At 45.1% G+C, this 16,589-nt stretch overlaps 1 protein-coding gene across 8 annotated transcripts in view; it reads left to right on the top strand.

Moving 5' to 3' along the window:
• Positions 1–579: 579 nt before the first annotated feature.
• The window catches only part of PTPRF (protein tyrosine phosphatase, receptor type F), a 409,931-nt gene continuing 393,921 nt past the window's right edge, over positions 580–16,589 (top strand). For 3 of the 8 annotated variants that reach the window (XM_019501457.1, XM_019501455.1, XM_019501454.1), the window contains exon 1: positions 581–786. The gene's annotated coding sequence lies outside the window, so the exon portion shown is untranslated. Of the gene's footprint in view, positions 787–16,589 lie in introns of all 8 variants that reach the window. The other 5 variants (XM_019501458.1, XM_019501461.1, XM_019501456.1 and 2 more) reach the window with 3 other exon arrangements.

Raw genomic sequence — 16,589 nt, 5'->3', positions numbered from 1 at the left:
ACTGTGAGCTTTCTCCATCTGCCGTGTAGCTGCACTGGTGCTAGTAGTGGCATAGCTGCTGGTGTGTTCAGGACCTGGATGCGCTCACCCGAGTAAGAGCATCCAGGTTTCTGTGATGCAGTTATAAAAAGCCTCGTCTCTCTCTGTGCTGGCAGTTGCACTGCAGCCAGGAACCAGGCACAACATTATCCTGGCCTAGTGATTTCATCCTGGCTCATCCTGTCAAGGAACGTGAGCATTGTGCATCCCACGTGTCCTGCCATTACAGGCGTGCTGCTGCTCTCCAGTATGTTCAGCATATTATATTGGACTGTTTGGTCCCAGCTCCAAACCAGGCCAGGGATTGCTACAGGCTGAAGATTTGCGAACACGAGTTAAATCAAGGAATCTGATCCATTTTGTATAGCATCTAAAAACGCTGAATGACTTTTGGCAGGCTGCATAATTTAAACAAGATGATTTTTTTCACCCCAGTGAGGTTACTCTGGTGTGAAAGTTAAATAATTGGGATGACTGGTGAATGCGTGCAGTTCATATTTTGCATAATGCTGTGTTTTCAGGTGACCTGCTTTGTGACCCAGTATCCACTTTCCCTGGCACATTTGTAAATGTTCGAAGCGTGACTTTGCTATGCGAGGCAGCTCTCCCCTGCTGCCGCCACCTCCACTGAAAGGATCCTCACTGCGGTCCAGGGGAGACTTCAGTCGGCGTCGTTACATCATTACTGACAGCGCGATTTCATTTGTGCTTGTACGTTCTGACAAATAGCCCGCTGAAAGCTTGGTGGTAAGAGACTAAAATGTTTAGGTTCAATCAGAGAAGCCAAAGCAGAAAGGGTGAGGGGAGGGGGCTTTGTATTGTGGCAGCGAATCCTGGCGGCTGGCTTAGATCAGTAAAGCCATTGATTCACAGGCTCGGGAACCGTGATCCTAAAAAGAAGCTTCCTACAAATCTCCGGGCGTACCACAAAGGGAGAAATAATGGCTAGTGCTGCATGGGCAGCCCTTTCTGGGGAAAAGCTACATTTTTAGGATTCACAGATGTTCCCTTTTGGTATAAATTATGGAGGTAGCTTGCACTATACAGTCTCTGCCTGTGTTTCACAGAGGGAAGGAATCTTTGTCCAGACCTCTAGGAATGGAGGAGCGACATTTGAGCATGGTCTTTCAATTATAAAAATCAATCACTAGAATCTTTTTTTAAACCAATCACTTTATTTCCAAAGTTTATAAAAGTTATGGTTAACAGTTATAAAGGAAGATTTGTTTTTTGTAGAGCATATTAAGTGTAACATTGATTTTGACTTGAAAGTGTCCAAAAAGAGAATTTAAGGCAAATAAAACGGGCATGAAGGGACGTGTTTTGCTTGCATTCATAAAGATGGTACTTCAGGGATTTATATGAAATAGAAAACCTTCTGCAAGTTGCTTGAAATGTAATAAATTGTGCCTGAAAACACCCCCAGCTTGACTATAAAGGTCTTATCTCACCCGTGTAAAATATTTATGCGTAAATGCATATTTTATATTTTGCCTTTACCATCCTTGGGTTGCTTTATACTTCATAAATGGCATCTGTGGTGTTTCCTTATAGTGGAGACAGCAAAAATGTGCTCTTTGTAGGATGTTATTAGTTTGAGGTTTTTCTTTTAGCTTATTGTGGGTGCAAACATGGATTAAAAGGCTGATTAGAGCAGAGAGTATGAGGATGATGCAAGCAAAAGTGAAGAGCGGGGGATTTTTTTTTTTTTTGAAGCTGTTTAAGTTGCAGTTAACTTGAACCGATCACTCACAGTGGTTTGAAGTTTTGCATGTTAGCTGCACATGTTGGTGTTTCCAGCCTTGTGCCAATGTGACCTCCAGTTTCAGCTGTAGCCATTTTTAGTGTGCAGCATGAGTTGATGTTACTGCTCAATATATTCATCGCATTTTAAACATATTTTTGTACTGTGGTTAAAAGGCCTAACAAAACCCCAGGACTGCTAATCAGGAAGATGTTGGGAGGGAGTAGGAAGGTGACCTTTCTTTAGTGGGTGGTGCTAATGTAATCACTTATTGGCCTAGACTGACTCGAGTTCTGCACGCGGGCTTGGAACTCAGTCGAAATGTATCGCAGAAAAGACCGAGGTGACTCGGCCCCGCTTTGAGCACCTGTACAGGGGGAAGGGACCTGGTACTGAAGGATGCTTCAGTCTGGACCAGGAGGAACGACCTACACCAGTGTCAGCCACGGCCTTATGGAAACTAGGAGAATTCACGCTAGAAGCAGGGAGAAGATTTTTAACCACAAGGACGGTTTGCCATTGGTATAGCCCAGCATGGGGTGCGGCGCAGCCTCCCGTGCTTGGAGGCTTAGCTAGTAAAGATCTGGCCTAGCTCCAGGACAACCCGTGGGCGAGCTTCTGGAACGGGGCTGGCACAGCGGGTCGGGCTGGAGGATCAGGAGTCCTCCTCACCTTTGTCAGGCATGGCTGAATTATTTTCAAACAGGGTTTTGAGCCTTTTGGAAAAAAATTCAGAAAGTTTGGACCTTCTTGTTTTGCCCACCCCCATTCTTCTCTCCCCCACCTCCTTTTTGTATTGTTATCTGGGTTTGTCCCCAAGGCATCTGCTGCTGAACAGCTACTCAGCTGTTCTCCGGTGTGGAAAGCCTGTGTTCTTCCCCATCTTTCTGGGCCTCAGAATGATCCAGAACATCCTGCCTGGTGATCAAAAGCAGGCAAAGAGACGGCTAAAACCCTGCAGAGACCTGCATTTGCAGAAGAGACCCGCCGCCGCCTTGGAGACCTGGGAATACGTTCGGGGATTAGTGGCAGAGTAATTCCTGCGTTGGGCTGGTAACATCCTGGTTGGCAGGAGCACATTTTTAGGTTTGTGAGGGCAGTGGGATCCTTTTCTCAGCACTTCTGATAAGAGTGGATGATCTGAGATGGATGAATGTGCTCAGTTTTCACATCTTGTGGAGAGTAAGGCATTTGAGTTGCAGAGTTATCTTTTGGGGAAGAAGGCTCCCACGCACGGTGGTATGTAGAGTATGCGGGATTCGTCCTGTGCTGCGTGCGTTCCTTGACCCTTTTGGAAGCAAGGAGTTGCTGGAGGGAGGGGGCTTTGCTTGTTTGCTTCTTGTTGAAGCCTCTCGGAAATTTATGGCTTTCCTGTACTTTTTGTGGGGTTTGTGGTATCCTGTGGTCTTCCCTTCTTGATTTGCTGCCCTGGTGCTAGACAACAGCAATAATTCTAGCCCCTCCCAAGCAGGGAGCCTTCTTTTGTGATGGAGACAAAACGTGCTTGCACCATGAGAAGAATAGGTTTTACTTGGAGAATTTTATATAAAGGAGCTGCGGAGTCCTGGGGCTTTGTGCTTAAGCCACCATTTTGCTACCTGACAGGCTGACACTTCCCAAGGCTGCAGTTGCTGAAGGAAGATGTTGACTGGCGTTACGATTGTCTTCCAAGTGAAGAACAGGCAAGAATGTGCCGAGGAATGCAGCTCTTCGGGCTTCTGGCTTCCTTCCATCTTAAAGCTTCCTACATTCCCCCGACTTGCTAAATATTGAAAGCGATTCACTCTCAAATATAACATGGTGCTTTCTCACGGATTTTTAGTAGTTGGGCTTAGAGTATAAAATATTAATTTTTTTCCCATTAGCTTTAGCCTCTCCAAATAAGTGGTATAATAGCAGATTGGGACTGGCTGTGTGAGCTATGATAACAGGGCTACTGGAAAGGAGTAATTCCTACTTGGCTGGAATGAATATGAGCATCACAGGAAATAAAATAATTAAACTCTGGCTCTTGTGATGGCAAAGTAAAGCCTTTGTGAATTTCCACTAAGCAGGAATCTAACCCATTCAATCCTAGACCTATATATTGGCACATCGGTTCTTTTGCTGAGATGCCTATTTAAGTTTGGCCGTGGTAAGGAAAAGAAATAGCATGCCTACAGCTAATGTTAACGTGGATTAGCAGCACCGCTAGAAATCAGCAGAAGAGGCCCTTGCATCATGTCCCATCAGAAGGGAATGTTTTTTCCAGTCGTGATTTGCTGCTGTCTCAGCATTTGGAATAAGCCTGGAGTCTGGAACTGCAGGATATATTCAGTGTCCAGAGAGTGGTTGCATTCTTACAGGGGTATGCTGATGCAGTGCTTTGAATAAGTGGTGGCGGATTTACCATCCCAGAACAATGAGTATTAATTCACATACCAGAATTTGAACCCTGAAATTAGGAGAGATTTTTATTTGGAACCATACAAATATTAAGAAATGTTTGCATAGAAAAGGGTAACCCAAATTTTTGATGGAGGAGAAAGGTAACTTCTGCAAGGGATGTTTTCATAAAATGGGAATCTTCATTACTTTTTGACTGTATGGAAGCCCCCAGGCATGTTACTGTGATGTTACAGTAACTGAATTACACTAAATCTATTTTAGCTGCTCTTAAAGCAATTTTAAGAGTGCCCACTGAAAGGGATTGCACAAATTTAACTAAATCATTTTCTAAATTGATTTTGTTAAATTGGTGTGATTTTTAAGGCATGGGTTCATGCACCTGCTGCAGGAGCTATAAGAAAGGTGCAAGGTGCATGAGCCTTGGGCTCTGTTTGACCCTAAGACTGTCGTACATGGATGCTGGTGAGTGAGCCCGTGGAGGCTAGCGGGAATTTTCTAGACCAGTGAACCTCAACCAGGATGACATGGCACCCTGGGGTGCCTTAAGATGCTTTCAAGGGTGCTGCACAATGTTATTACTGTTCACTGCGCAAGCATGATTCACAAGATAAGCCCAAAGTTTTCATATAGGGAACCATAGTGGTAAAACCATTCTGACCTGTTGTGGCTTTCTGAGTTCTTTGCAACAGAAGACTTGCTCTAGTATTTTTCTCCCATCAAAAAGAGTGAAAGCTAAGAGCTGGCACTTTCCAAGGGGCGCCTCGAATCTGTTGAGGAGTGCCTTGCGTCTAAGGTTGAGGACCACTGATCTAGACCGTGCACGCTAGAGTTTAACTTCACGCCAGTGTCTGCTGCCAGGAGCAGCAATGTGCTAACTGCTAAGATACAGCAGATCTTTAAATCAATCTGATGCATCTGGAGTAGTTACTGGAAAAGGATAAAAGCCTGTTCAAATAACTGTAGCCCCGGAGTTTAATGCTAATGTTTTCATAGGGCACACAGAAGTCATTATATATTTCATCAGAAGACACAAATCATTAGGGTTTGCGAGCACAGCTGGAGATGGATTGTCAGAAACTCCAATTAAACCTAGGCTTTGGAAATGGGTAGTGATGTAATCCATAATCCACAAATTATGAGAGTATTTGTGGCCAAGAATCAAGACATAGCTAATTCCCTGCAATTAGGATATTATTTTCTGGTTAAGACCAAGATGCAGTACCATAAATAACGGTGAGGGGTTTTCCAGTCGCACAGGATTAATGCTGCATCGTGAAAAGTCGATTGTGAGTATCAGAGGCAGGTTAATGAGAATGCCCTGTTGAAAACTCGCTCCTTGATCTGGGCACTAGGTTTAGCCATTTAATTAGTTCATGTTACAATTTGATTTGCAAGCAGGTGAAGGGATGATGGTTCTTGTGATCTGGAGATTTTGAACAATATACTGCTGTTTGTATTTCTTTAATTTACGTACCCCATGCTAAAAGGGCTGACTAGCAGGCTAACGGTATTTCTTCCCACAATGCAGCTTTTGAAACATTATTTTTCAAAGTTTAAGCTAGATCAGAATTGCCAGACAGTAGCACAGAACGAGGAAAAGAGATTTATTGCAAAATCCCACTCTGCTTAAGGGAAAAAATAAATTCTAGGCAATGCCTAATTCAGTGAATTTTTCTCTATGCTTCAGAGGCAGCGTATCTTTTTTATATATTGCATATAGAGGCGTTGGGTTTTTTTACCATCTCATCAGCACAATCTACATTTTTTTACATGCATGTGGTTTATAAAAAAGTAAAAGGTAGGTTAAGAAAAACATTCCTGGAAGACTGTTTTTTGTGTGTTAAGACAAAGTGTATGCTGTTAATGCAGCTTGGCACAGTTTAGATCCCACCAGCTAAAATGTAACTTGAAATTCTGAAGTGCGGCTTGTTCTTGTAAATAATGCACACTCTAAGTCAACACTTTGTGTCATTATCTTGAGCAATGGTTTAACCTTGATATATTTCAGAACAAATACATTAGACAAACGTGTTGTATACTCATTGGGCTTATTTGTGAACATAAACCTTTTCTGATTATATATTAATGTGAAATCATACGGGATGTTTGGTGAAGATTTATCTTGCTTGTTCTCCCTTCTAATCAAGATACAGTGTTTAATACCAGGCGCAAGGAATGAGACGGAGACTGGAATTTGTCAACTTATAATTCACATGAAAATTGCACTCCGTTTTTGACTTCAAGCTCTCTTCCTTCAAAAGGGTGTATTCTATTTTAAATACAGTTTAGGCAGAGATTATTTCCATAGAAAGCAATTTAACAAGGTTTGATTACATTAACATGAAAGGAACATGCCAAATTTAATTTAATGAGGAGACCTGTAAAACAAGTTGGCCTTGAGAGCAGTAAAGTGACTTGAGTGGAGTGAATTATCTGATGGAAAGGAATGCGTGTTTGAAATTGCCTGATTTAGGGGCAGCATCTGTCTGTGCAGTCATTTAGAGAGAATGAGGTTGCTGTGGAGTCTGGAGAATGTGCTCTCTGTCCGCCTCGGCACAAAGACTGGGATTTCTTATCAGGGTAGGGTTGGGGCCAGACATCTGCCCGCCCTCGTTGTGATGGGCTCGTGGGAGTTTTTTCTCCCCCCTCCTCTGTAGGGGAGGTTCAGTTCACGTCCTAGCAAGGGAACGTCCCAGGGAAATGCCCGTCACAGTCCGTCCCCACCCTGTTGCCTGACAAACCCCTTTAAATACAAGGCAGGTGTTTAATAGAGTCACTGAAGGTCAAACCTGTGACTTTTTGACCAAGTCAAAGCATGCTGGCATGTTGGTCCAGTGCTGCTACGTTAAGGAGAAATGTATATTCTTTTAAGGAAAATTACATGACTGCTTAATTACAGAACCTCTGTTGTTTAACAGGGCACTAGAAAGTAGGTAACTTATGTATTTATTTTTTAAAGTGAAACTGTGCACCTTGTTGATGCGCTCCCTGTGTGGTTTTAACACCGGTCTGCTGAAGAAATACACCTGCAGAGTGCTAATGTTACTGGTATCTCACCCTGTCATCTGTGGTTGGAGACTTTTTGTAGCCCTAGTCAAGGAGCTGTTCAGTTTTCCTCATGGCCTTTTTATATTTGCACTCCAAGCCCTGAAAATCCTCAATGATCTTGTCAATCATTATGCAAGAAAATCCTCCTTTGTGATGTTCTGTGGATTTCTCTGTCAGCAATTTCCAGGCAGCTGGTTTTGGAAAGAGCACTGGGCCGTAAGGTCACGTCTGAATCCTTTTGCCTCCTTTGCCACTGGGGAGGGCTTCTTACTCGTGTTTGGGGTCCTGGTAGGGGCTTGCCCACACAGTTGAGAGTTCAACTGCCTGAAATTAAAATATTAGTGCTGACCTGGGTTTGATCCGCCCTCCTATCTCGTTTCACTTGTGTGTGTCTCGTCGTCTATTGTGAATCCACCTGTGGGACAGATGGGGGGAGCCAGGGTCACTTGCACTAATGTGTCCAAATTGGCTAATGCTGCTCCGTTACCGGAGTCCATTCCTAGCACCCGACAACGTCGGCTGTTGCCTGTGCAAGCTCATGCCTCTGAGCCTGCCCTGCCTTCTGCTTGATTGCGGACGAACATGGCTAAATGCCCTCTTGAGCACTAAGAAGCAACAGGCTGGCAAACGGTAAGAGGAAGTGTTTGCTTTTTGTGTCAGGGCTGTTGTCAGTACGGAAATCTGCCTTTAGAACAAGCACTCTTAGCAAACTTGCATATGGTGGGTGGTGAGCTAATGGAGGTAGTTAGCGTGCCCAAATCTCCCGTGTCAGTGGGGACTGAGGCGTTTAAGCAGGATATGTGTTGCCTGTAATCTTGCACTCAGTGTTTACAGAAGATTCCACGTGAAAGGAAGTCGAACCTAGTTGCAAATCTGTTGGCTGCTAAAATGCAAGTGATGATCGATGGCAAGTGTCTCGCTTGTTAGTCTGGGATCAGGATTTAATTGTGGTTTTGGGTGCTGCGTGCCATCTGCCCACCATGGGGCCAGTGCTCTAAACCAGGCTTCTCTTCTCTGTGTGTGTATTTTTCATCGGTTTGTAGGTGTGAATTGGTACTAATGAGTGAAGCTAGCTAGTGGTTAGGTCAAAAAGGCTTATTTATAAGCTCTTAATGAGCAGCCAAGGGGAGTCCTCTGGCACAGAGCGGAGGAATGGTTTTGTGCAGCTCGGTGACAATTACGGCTGTAGATCACTGCAGATAGTGGGAGCAGAGCTCTCAAGTGCTCCCTCGACTAACGGGCACACGAACATGTCTGTTGATGCTCTGCTTGGTCTGGAATGGGGGTCAGCAATGTTTTTGGGCAGAGTGCCAAAAACAGCCGCAACCTCAACTTGCAAGATGTTGGCGTGCCAGGGCGGACAGTGGGGGATCCGCGAGGGGCCTGATCTTTGTTGTGGCAGTGCAGCCCCGGCCCCTTAGCCGCCTGCCCGAGGCATGGGTGCACCCAGCGCCAGCAACTAGCCGTGTCGGGGCTCTGCAGACCCTGGTGCAGGTGCTTGCAGCCTTCTGGCTGCCTACGCCAGCTGGCCCAGGCTCTGCAGGCTCCTGCTGCACACAGTGCAGCCTGGGCTGCTCACAGCAGGCAGTGGGGAAGCTGCAAGCTGCTGCGCTGGGGTCTGTGGAGCCCTGGCCCAGCTCTTGCAGATAGCAGGGAAGGGGCTGGGGCTACGCTGCCACAACAGGGATCAGGCCCCTTGTGGCTCCCCTGCTATCTACCCCAAGGTGCGCTTGCCAAGCAAAATAACTTTGTATGCCACACTTCAGCACATGTGCCAGGGGTTGCCTGCCCCTGGTCTAGAATGATCCTCATTAGAAATTTCAATTTATGCTGTTTTTCCCTGTGAGAAGTTTTAGGTGTAGAAACACTGAGAGTGATTCTCAAACAGTAGCGTTTCCAGGTTGTCCCTGCACTGCCCGGTGAACTCCTGGTAGTGTGTTGTCACCTCTGTAGTTAGGAAGATGCATTGGACCCTAGCCTCGCTGCAGTATAGCTCTGGGTATTGGGAGGTTTTCGCTTGAGTTGGTGCGCGCACCAGCATTAACATGTCAGATGCAGTTTACACGGTTTGAATGAGCATTGGCCCTCTAGCAGGAACTTTTAAAAACGTTACTCAATACAATTCAATGCAAAGTTGAGATAGCAAAGAAGATAACCTTGCTTGTTGAGCAGGTGCATGTTACGTAGATTAGTGAATGGAGCTGATGGCAAATGGCTTGTGGTTCTGGGGGATGGTTAGTAACATCGTAGACCTGGTGCAGATTTGCTTTGTCTGGTTTCTCAGCTAATCGAGTATCCGTGCAATGTCTAACTTTAACCATGGCCTATGCTTCCATGGAGAGAGAAGGCTGCTCTTGTCTCTGCAGCTGTGTTGCCAGATGCATGTGTTTTAAATACAAAAAATGGGGCACTCATGCGCCTTTTTAAAGGTGGTAAGTTGAATAGAGATATGGCCTATAAAAGTGTTATTTCTCTTGGCTCTCATGGAGTTGACCCAGCAGCCTACAGTTAATTCAGTCTTTGCAGTAACGTTAAACTTTGGAGACATCGGTATGCCAAGCCTTACACTTCAATTTTGCTATCAGCCTTAAAAATTAAATCAGTAATTCAAAGAGCTGTATGTAACTCCTTATCCAGAGTAAAATCCTGTGATAGGGTCTGACATCAGTCACAGGGCAGAGAGAAGGCCCTCCCTAGTTTTTTGCATGCGCATAGTCTGTTCTGTTCATATCTCGCGCTGACGAGTACGCGGGGTCTGTGATGGACCTGCCATGGCTTTTGTTCTCCTGTTAGGTGAAGGGCAGTAGAAGATACTAGGGCAAAATGAGGGCTCTGCTCAGCAGAGTAAAAGAGAGAAGCAGATGTTCAATCTCATTATTGCCTGGAATGAGTTCTCCCTTTGCAAAATCTCGGTCCCCTTTCTGTGGCTGGCGGCAGAGGTGATGAGAACAATGCGCTCTGGATGCTGCTGGGCGTGCGGGACGGCTGCAGGACAGCGGTGGGGTGCTGGACTGTAGAAAGCACAGGCTGCCTCCTGATGCTGCTTCTGCTGGACTTGGAGATCAGAGCAGCCAAGCGTTTGGAAGAAAAGCCACACCTGAGCGAGAGGAGGGAGGAGGAGACGGAAGAAAGCATATTTTGAGGACCTGGCTGCCCAACATGAAGAGTGTTTCTTGTGTAGCACTGTCAGAGTTCAGGTCACTGGAGACGATGGAGAGAGATGTCAGCAGTGCGTTTTCTTGCATTGGGGATTCACTCCCCTCCTGGGGTCTGAAGTTGCAGGAAACTGTTCCTTGTTAAGGTGCACTGCAAGGCCCATCGGTTGAGGCTGGGATTTGGGGAGGGCTGAGGTTAACTGAGGCATGGATATCTGTGTTGGCCCACAGTAGGTAATGAGGTGGTTGTGATGTTGACCAATTTATGCTTTCGATCTGCTCACCAATAAAAAGCGATTTTGTAGTTAGTGTGACTAGGACATACTACCTCACTGAACAGCAGTTGACTGGAGGGCTTTGAACGCAGGGGGCCAAGAGAAGTTTGCTTACGTGCGAGTTTGTTGCACAACGCATCTGATACAGCAAATTGTTATTTTGATATAAAATCAGACGCTTGTGGGTGTAGGTGGAGAAGGGTGATTTACTAGCACGTTTGTAACGGCCTTCAGCGTAGCCCACTTGCCCCGAGCTCTGGTCTCTTGACCACGGCTGGTCTGTGGGTGGCCCACGGAGCCGCCTTCTGGGCGGCCTGCACAGCCGCTGTCGTCACAATGGCTCGCTGTCCATCAATCCTCGAATTTAACGTTTGCCGCCAGTTGTAGACGCTTCTGTTTCTCAGGGTTTCTGGTGTGGGGGGGGAGGGAAGGCGAGCTATCAGAATACAAGGACTTGCCTGTGAAATCATTCACACCAGGGTGTTTTGGTGTAAATTTAATTGTGCTCAGTTTCGGATTAAACCAACTGTTGACAGGTAGCAAATAGTGGGAGGATCAGAGCAGTGTTCTGAGGCCACAAGGGAGAGCTGCTAATGAATGTGAAATCCAACAGGTTAATCGAAGTAAGGAACCTTGAAAGGGAGGTTGCTGCTACCTAGATTTGTTTCCAGCGGGTCATACCGCATTGTTGCTTTTCCAAGCACGTTAGTTGGTGCAAGGGTTTTGTAGGAATGCTACAAGTGCCCTGAGAGAGTCTGTTGCAAATAGTGGTCTAGATACAAAAAAGTTTACGGACCGCAGTCTTAGAGGATTTCTCAATAAAGTAGATTATTAAAGCTCTCAAGCATGTCTGAGAGAGTTAATGTTGGCAGGCATCTGATTTTGCGTGTGGTATTTATGGGAGCAGAGGAAAAAGCTAACTTTACAACAGAGTCGATTCTTTTTTCCCCCCAAAAGATAAAAATCAGAAGTGCTGTGAGAGTAATAACCTATCTTCTTTGTTCAGCTTGGAGCTTAAGAACCGCTCCACAGCACGAGGCAAAATTAGTGAGAACTTGGTAAGAAATCTGGCGCAGGTGATGCAGGTAGGTTTTGCCAAAGGCAGACGGGCAAAGATGCTTTCCCGTTTGAGGTGGAAGGTCAAAGATTATTGTCACTAGATGCAGCAAAGGCTTTCTACCAGAGGAAGGGGAACCTTTATGTTGTATCCTTGGGGCATTTGGAATTGGACCTAATTTGGTTTAAATGGATTGTGCCTTTTTAAAGTAGTGACATCTGAAATGTGTAATTTCCACACATACCCAGCTTTCATGCTGTTCAGAGACCTTAGACAAGGCTGTCCACTATTTCCTTGTATTTTAAAGCCTCTGGCAATAGCCATTAGGAAAAATGCATCACTAAAAGGCATAACTGTGGGGAATGGATTATACAAAGCATTTTATTATGCTGGCAATCTGCTGTCACTCCAGAGAACTACTGTGGATCCAGAGAACTTGAGCATTCGCTGGCGCTAGCAGATGTGCCTGAATTCTGCGCCTCTTCAATGAGCTAGTCCAGGAGAGGAGATGCTGTTGTGTTGTGCTGGCATTTCAGGAAGATGCTGGAAGAGAGGTCCGTGGGACTGGACAGATACTGGGAATGTCGACGATATTCTGGGGGACGCTGTCACTTTACTTTGAGAAGGAATCCATCTGCATGTTTCACACGGAGGAAGTTGCCTGCGCCGGTGCAGGGGTAGCTGAGCAAAGCTGACAAGAATGTGCTGGTTGCAGCACTGTTCAGCTAATGGCCTATGCGGTCGTTTGTTTTTGCAGTTGTCCGTTACAGAAAAAATACAGGTCACTTATTTGGGGCCAGAAAAATCATTGGGTAACAGGCAGTCCTCTGCTCCTGGCAGCTGGTGGGTGAGTCCCACCATAACGGAGCAGACATTGAATTGAGAGCATTGTTTAGCTGCCTGCAGAGTGCTTAGCAAACTGCACAAGTGAAGCAAGGCCACATTCTTGTAAACTTTGCTCAACTACTTGGAAACAGTGGAGATCAGCAGATACAGGCATTTCTGTTGTACTCATCACCAACACAGTGGTGTGCAATGGGCAAGGCAGAGAAACTTCCTCCCCCTCCTTCTGGCCATAGGCACCAGCAGTGGGAGGCCGTTCCCTGGAGGGAGGATGGGGAGAGCGAGCACTATCACCAAAGGAGAGAGGAAAGCAAAGAACAGCTCCTGCCTTGCAGGCGGGCTCCATTAGGCATAGGGCTGAAAATGCTCCACATCATGCCTCGGCAAGCTGGTGAATGCCAGCAATCTGGACACCCACTTTCCTCTGCTTTTTGCTAAATCCGTGGTGTCTTCTGCAAAGGGCCCTGCTTTGATTTTTCTGGGATCCCCTCACTTTGGCTACATGTGTTAGGGAGCATGCTCTGGTCACAACTTTTCTAAAAGCCCTGCCTTTTTTTGGTCAGCTCACAGTTTATTTCAAGTAGTTCAGGGAGCGAGGTGGATGAGAGGCGTCTAAACTGTCGAAGCCGTGAAGCGCTGGACTTCGCTAACGGCTAGCCGGGGTCCAGATCTTGTGCAGAGCAGAACAGGCGTGAGTTGTGCAAATCTAGGCTTGCAGATGGTGTGGAAGAGATGGGGCTAGCACTGCACACGTGCCATTGCTCTGCCCTTAAATGCAGCGGTACTGAGTAAGAATAATAAATATTATTGACAGGCTCTTGGAGTGCAAACTCCCCCTGAAACTTTATTATTTACTTGATTTTCATCATTCTCTGCCATTTCGGGGGCTGAGCTGGATGGTCCTTGGTGTAGGAACTGTAATGTGGGATAATTTCTCAACCTGCCTTTCCTATGCGGGTAGAAGGGGATGCCTGCTAGTTTTATGGATGCAGATCAAGCTCTTACTTCTTTTTTCTTCTGTAGTGTGAATTCAGTAGCACCATAATAGTTAAATTCTCTCTGCATAGTCCTCATTGTGAAACTGTTGATGGTAGACGTAATAGTATTTTCTAACGTTTGGTATTTAAATCGGGTAAATTGAGGATTCATTCTGAAGCAAGTTTACAGCATTCTGCTAAATCTCTGCATTCATTAATTTGCATTTATTTTGTATGTTCTTTGTCATTGTGTGCATTTTTATAGCCTTATGCCATATTATCTGAAGACAAGGTAAACTAGATAAACTAAATAGTAAAACAACCATTACAGTGTTCATCTCATGCGTTCACTAATCAACGCTCACACCTTGCATGAAGCAGAAATAAATTGTTTGTCCTTTTTGGCCATCTCTGATGTTCATTTTGCAAAGTATGCTTGTTGTAAGCTGGTACCTTTTGCTGTTTTACTCTGTGTTATTCTTAAGTGAAATTCTGAGCCTGACATGATTCTGCTCCTTCATTTTTCGTTGTGTTTATTTAGCCTTCTCATGACAGGTTGCTCAAGATTTATGTGCAGTGGTGTTACCCACTGAACTAATATGAGTTAAAACCATGACAAATGGTGAAGCCACTTGGAATGGTTGGTGTTTAGAGGTGGTCTCTGTACATCTGCCAGACTTCACAGCTGATCACTTTGTTGCTTGGTGGAGGGTTTGAAAGAGGCTGCCCCTCTCACAAATGCAGCACTAATAATGAACACAGGCATTAGTGGTTGTAATCTAGTTACTCTTACAGGATTTGTCAGCAGCCCCAGGGTTTGAGAGATGCTGCTGCGGAGGGTAGGTGCCATATTTGGTTGACTGTCTGGTTGCCGTGTGTGTGGAAAATGCTATTTTGAGGCTAAACGGTTTTAATCACCGCTCTTGCACCCACAATGTATTTTTTTTATTCAGAAAAAGGCAGAAAGTCATGGCTCCCTCTGCTGGCCTGTCCTCAACAGCCGTTCATTCCCTGGGCCGGGATGCGAGTGCGATGCACGTGCACCATTAAAATCACAAGAGGAAAATTCTCAGATTGTCAGACGGACCAGGACAAAATTGGTTGGGGAACCCAGTTAATTTTTTCAGGGGTCTAGTAAGGTTTTACTAACAGTGGTGAAGTACTACAAAATAGCAGATCGATAAAAGGTTGATGTCCTTTTAAGGTAGCTTGTAAAAGACGACAATAAATGATGGCCCAGAGAAGCAGCCATTTTTGTAGTGAGTTGGGGATACTGGAGTCAGGATTAGGGTGAATTCAGGCTCTTTACATGCATTTTGGAGAGCAGAGGGAATTAAACTGGTTTTAGGTATAATGTGATCCCTACATTTTTTTTTTCTTAGAAACCAGCGAATGTATGTTAAATTTATCTTGGCATATGAAAAAGATGTAATGACTTCTGCTTACAAGATAAAGGAGAAGGCAGCATTTAATTTCCTAGGTAATACACAAAATAAAAATGATTTGCATGCCTTCAAATGATTATGCACAACCTTGTTAAATGCAGTACAATACAGACGAAGAACAAATGAGTTACCCAGATAGGATGCATTTTTGTAACTCAAGACAGCTGCCTACAGAATTCCAATAGAGGGGCAAATCAAGCACTCTTATTCTCCAGTGGCTCTCAAGTTTTGATAATCATTGTTGGCAAGACAATGCGTTGAGGAACACAATGAAGCCAAGAATTTAAAGCTGCAATGAAATGTCTGTATGGCGCTTTGGTGAGAGATGGGCTCGTTACCAGAATCTAAATTGGCTCAGTTAGACTTAGTTCTTCTCCTGAAGACACATTTCCTCCCTTCTTGCCAGCGTCTACGTGACTTATTGATTCCACTTATAACTGTGGTTTGTTTCTGCAGAGAGTCCCCCCATAATTTGAGAGTTTCTGCTTTGTAATATTTCATATGGTAACTTTAAATGGAAAAAGAAATTGTTGAGCCAGTTGCAGTTAGTCTCTTTGCAGCCTGGTTTAATGAATGATGGGGCTAGTAGCTGTAGCCCGCCAGCGTACAGCATGCGGACTAGCGTAGCGCTGCCTTGTGCTCAGCTCTGTCTGTTAGGATTGTCAGTCACTGCTGCATCATGGCCGAAAGAGTTTATTGGGTACGACTGCCAAATCTTGCACAGGTGCCAGATTCATTTTGATGTATTGTGCTTATAGCAATGGGTCTGGACAGTTACTTTTTCAGGGTCTCCACTGGAAAGCGATCAATGGAAAATCCTTAAACAATTGGGCTAACATTGCTGTAGCAGTGTAAATAATTTTCTGAAATACTTGAAAATGTCTTGAATGGGAAATGAATGCTGGTGAATGGTGCCGTGTTTCTCGTGGAAAACTTGCCTGCTCCCCGTCCTCGGAGTGCTGATGTCACAGGCAGCGATCGTGCTCCCAGGTTTAAAAGGTGTCCTCACCTTGCTCCCAGATTTAAAAAAAAAAAAAAAAAAAGCACCACCAGCAGATTGCACTTGTGCAGTAGACCGTATTCATGAGACACAGGTTTATATTACTCCATTGGGAAAACAGCATCTCCAAAGGTTGAAATCTGGTGCAGTGAGGTGGTGCAGTTGGTATCTATGGAGACGGTCATGTTCAGCTGGCTCACTGCTTCAAAAAGTTTGGTGCAATTTGGAAAGAGTTCTTAAAATATTTTGGTAACTAAATTATTATTCCTTGCACACTTCTCTCTTCATCTGATATCCCTCCCTCTTCCCTCCTTTCTTTATTTTTCTGTTACTGTTTGTGACAGACGTGTGCGTAGTTCAGGTTGATATATATATATAGTTGATAGACTATGCATAGTTCTGGTTTTTGTGTTGCTTTTAAAATCGATAAAAAAATAAAGCAAAAAAGCACCATCGCCTCCAAGGGAGTACTGTGATGTGATGTACTGCTTCACTGCTGGTCTCTGGGTTGAGGCTTCTTATCAGGGGTTGATCCCCACAGCCTTTCTGTTTTCTTGCTCACTGTCATCTTGTCCCCTGGAAAGTCGTGTCGTTTCCCCCCCCCCCCCCCCCCCCCCC

This window comes from Gavialis gangeticus, unplaced genomic scaffold (genome assembly GCF_001723915.1).
Source record: "Gavialis gangeticus isolate Ggan-Ray unplaced genomic scaffold, GavGan_comp1, whole genome shotgun sequence".
Taxonomy (NCBI): Eukaryota; Metazoa; Chordata; order Crocodylia; family Gavialidae; genus Gavialis; species Gavialis gangeticus.
Note: the sequence above shows the minus strand (reverse complement) of the source record. Positions and strands in the feature narration are given on the sequence as shown.